This window comes from Rhamphochromis sp. 'chilingali', assembly GCF_963969265.1.
Source record: "Rhamphochromis sp. 'chilingali' genome assembly, chromosome: 2".
In the NCBI taxonomy this organism is placed as follows: Eukaryota; Metazoa; Chordata; class Actinopteri; order Cichliformes; family Cichlidae; genus Rhamphochromis; species Rhamphochromis sp. 'chilingali'.
This window is the reverse complement of record NC_137930.1, coordinates 49097113-49101339: the sequence shown is the minus strand read 5'-3', so window position 1 is coordinate 49101339 and position 4227 is coordinate 49097113. Positions and strand designations below refer to the sequence as shown.

At 35.0% G+C, this 4227-nt stretch overlaps 1 long non-coding RNA gene across 3 annotated transcripts; it reads right to left on the bottom strand.

The window, feature by feature from the left end:
- Positions 1-1211: 1211 nt before the first annotated feature.
- LOC308392576 lies at positions 1212-3933 on the bottom strand. Of its 3 annotated transcripts, XR_013970834.1 has the most exons (5): positions 3383-3933; positions 2910-2967; positions 2622-2787; positions 2289-2384; positions 1212-1937 (listed from the first exon to the last, which is right to left on the bottom strand). It is a non-coding gene; the product is annotated as an uncharacterized lncRNA (long non-coding RNA). The 3 variants fall into 3 exon arrangements; XR_013970835.1 differs by having other exon boundaries at positions 2910-3924; XR_013970836.1 differs by lacking the exon at positions 2910-2967 and having other exon boundaries at positions 3383-3875.
- Positions 3934-4227: the final 294 nt, after the last annotated feature.

The window sequence follows — 4227 nt, the reverse complement described above, 5'->3', positions numbered from 1 at the left end:
GAAACTTTGAATTTCAAGTCCTTTCGAGTCTTTAAAAACAAACAAACGAAAAAATAATGTTGCAGTTATATGCTAAATGTAAATATTAGACCATGTAATTTTAAAATCTGTGTTTTTCTCAACACATGACAAAATAGTGAACTTAGAAAATATACACAAATTGTGAAATTGCACCTCTATAAAATGCAGCTCAATTAAACTTAGCTCCAAGAATAATTTTCACCAACAGTTCTGAGATAAGCTGCATGTTATTCTTGGATGCGCTTGTAGGACCAGCTTTAAAATCGCATGACAAAAATATCATACATATTAAAAAAAAACTGTATCACCAACGTAGCCTGGACAACATTTGCTAGTTAGATGAAGTCAGCTATCTCATCTTAGCATATTTATATGCATATTTATAATCATACGGTTCTTGGAGTGAGTGCATACACTCATGAAGTTTAGTAACTTCAGGTCACTGCAACAAGCCCAGGTACAGTTTACCTACGGATGGGTACAGGACCTTGAAATGCACCGTGTAGAACGAAAGACCATCGTACGTATCATAAGTTTACCAGTCTCACAAATTGTCGTCATAAATACACATTCCTTAACAGTTTATTAATAGGACCTTTGAGCTCAACGGTAATTAATTAGTACACTGTAAACCCGAATAAGTTACCAGAACTCAAAAAAATTGAGGCAATCGATTGCCTCAATTTTTTTGAGTTGATCAACTCAAAAGCCAAATTTTTCCAGAACATAAAAGTTTGGATTACATGGTACTTGTATCTTTTGAGAACGGTCAACTCAAATATTTGCAGTTAATATGACTTAAAGTTTCAAGTTTACAAATTCAAAGAAATAAGTTCACAGAACTTATAAAAAATAAGTACACAACTACAACATTTTTATGTTAACAAAACTCAAATGTTTATTAGTTTGTGTTGTCATTATTTTAAGTACACGTTAGTCAAATATGTTGACTACTTGATACTTAAAAACATGTGACCCAAAACTTAAAATTTTTGAGGCAATTGATTGCCTCAATTACACTGAGTATCGGTAACTTAATATGCAAAAGTCATAAACATCTGCCATTGAACAGTATCTTGCCTGCTCCCTTTTAGCACTATGTTGAAATTAAATACATTTTTAAAAAAAATTACATAAATTAAAAATAATTAACAAAAACATTTATAAATTAAAATAAGTAGACCAAAAATTGTTTAGTCAGGAAAACTGTCAGAGTAATGAAAAATAATAATTAATAATATCAAAATGTGCTTTTGGCTCTCTGGCTAATATCTGAATAAGACAACAAGGCAGCAATTTGAGTGGATTACAATGCTATTTGTTTTACATTAACCAGTATCAAACAGTGAAATTTAGGTCATCTTGCGCAGCCCACAATGTTTTGGAAATAGTATTACGAAAAACATTAAAACATACAAAACATTAGTGTTGCTTTGCATTATGTTAATGAGAACAAAGGCACGTTGTATAGTTTGGACCTATTGGCTGAACACCTGTAGAGTAATCTAATAATGTTTTGAGGCATTATTTAGATGAAAGGAGAGAACTTTGAACTAGCCTTTTATAATGCTTCACCCTGCATCCTTCTTTCAGATGAGTTCCTACATAACCAAGTCATTCTTGAGGGTCTGTAACCTGGGTGACAGTTTACCACTTTCTAGACCAAATAAAATCTTTTGAGTAAATTCTAAAGTGTTGGTCAGGGCTTTGGGGTAGCTGAGGTGAAGTGCATAGATCAGTCCAAACATTACTAGGAAGGCTTCACCAAATCTGGGGAGACTGAACACGGCATCACTTACAATGACGACAGAGATTTTCACAGGTTAGTAGTGAACTGGACTTGTTGTGTCATGGTCACTGATGACAGTGAAGAGGGCCACTTCAACACCATCAAGCTCCAACTCATCAGATTCGTCCTGAATTAATGAAAAAGAGATACTAATCACAATCTAACCCAAGAAATACAACAGACGACATATAATTTCTCATTTTACCAACTCCCACTGAGATCCAATACCTCTTTTACAAGGGAGACCTGAGTCTCACTGTAAGAGGTGAAAAACAGAAGATCCATGTTCTGCACACATAAATCAGCTAATTCACCAGAGAATCAAGTGGTGTGAGATAGACTGAAACTAAGCTAAAGGAAATACACAGGAGTAGACTAAACAAAGGTAAGTCCAAACAGTGCATCAAAATACATGTTTGTACTTTGATGCACTGTTTATATACACAGTAGTATCTGTTAGATACTTAAGGACACTCACAGTGCAGGTTCTGAAAAATCCAGAGACATCCTCATGCAGATAGACAGGAAGGGCAGGGAGAACGGTAGTGCACTTGGTGTGGATATCATGGATTTCCTATTTCCAGATAAAAACAGAATTTTATATACTGGTGAGTTTACTGAACAACAACAAAAACAACAGTCAAATCAGAACATATGTCCACAAATAACCTGTTCACATCTTTAATACAGTCAGACAAATAGCAAACACAAAGTGGAGTAATAGCAAAATTCAAAAAGCTCATTTAAATCATTGAACCTGTCCAATGTTCCACTGGTTCAACCTATGAAATGTGTAACAATCTATTATTACCTGTTCATTGTGAATTCTTAGAATTTCAACCAGGGCATCTGCTGTCTTCCCAGTTTTTGATGCCCTGGCTGAATAAGGTCATCAGTCGAGGAAGATGGCGGTCAAGTTCAGCGTAGAATGTATTGGGCAGGTTCTGATTTGTAATCCGCTGAAACTCTGCATACAACTACAGCAGAAGGACAATACAGTTCAATTTGAAGAATCTCGCACATCTTTATAAAGCAGCAAAAAGCTGCCACATGAGTAAGAATTACAATTTTCATTTTAAAGAGAGCTGATCCATATTACCTCAGACTCCATTTTTAGAGCAGGCCAGAGGTCCAAGAGCTCCTTCACAACCCTAACCCTGCACATATAGTTTAAAATATAGCGTTTCTAACAAGAAAACTGCTTGAAAGCACTCTCACTGCAGACAGGCATCTCCGTTGTGTAACTGCAGGGACAACGGGCTTGTTTGGACCCAACTATTCTGAGTCATGAGAGGGGGTTTAAAAATTTAGAGAGATTAAAATACTTTGTTTCATACTAGGCGACCGGGCGCCACCTCTAGAGCAAGTAGTATCTAACTTTTTAAACAGCCTGCGACCCTCATTACAACAACTTAATGCTAGCTCTGCAAGCGCAAAGTTTCCTTCGGGGAGAGCAGCAAAGCACATAAAAAACACGGACCGACATTTCTGCTATTCTTTTCGACACGCACCCAAAATACAACTAAATATTCGTATTTTAACAATAAACTAATATCAACATTGAAAACTTACTGTAAGTCCAGTGATGCTAGTTGCTGCCGTTAGGTCCAACTTTCTCCAGTCGTCCGTGTTGCCTCTTTGGTGCTGTTCCCGCCCATATACCTTTACTTCTTCTGTGTTTCGTATTAATGCTCATTAGCGCCGCCTTCCGCTTCGGAGGGTGAATCAGAGATTAACTCGGAATAAAAATTGATTCCTGCAGCTGCTCAACACTTACGGAAAAAATTAAAAATATATATGTAGGACACAGTGATAAAACAATGAATATTAAAATAAATACATTTTGTCTTCCACTAATGCATTTAAGACAATTTGATTTTACTTATTTGGTGAAACACTTTGAGATTTTATTGTATTTTAGCATGTGCTACATAAATTAAGTTTATTATTAAATCCTACCTACTTGAAACAACAAAAATAACAGGACTTTACCATTCTTATATGTCCTAACTTAACTGTGTTACGTTGTGCTTAAGTTATTATTTTAAGTGATGCTTACTTAATATAGAAATAGTTAAATTCAATCAAATATTATTAGTTTCATTTACTCAAAAAGAAGAACATGTTATACGAACTTGACATATTTAAGTTAACAGAACTTTTTAAAGACTTTGAGTATACACTACTTAATCTGTTTAATTACTTTGAACATTCGGGTTTACAGTGTAGTGGAAATAATTTCTGGTACGCGTTACAGAAATGTAGCAGTGACAATAATACTGTATGCTGTAATCGTACTGGACAATTAGTGATACAAAAACCTGTTTTATCCTGTGAATAAAAGTATATGTTTTTGTCAATGTGCCATAATAACAGAGGCGAAACGCAATATTGTGTCAGGACAATTCACTATTTAT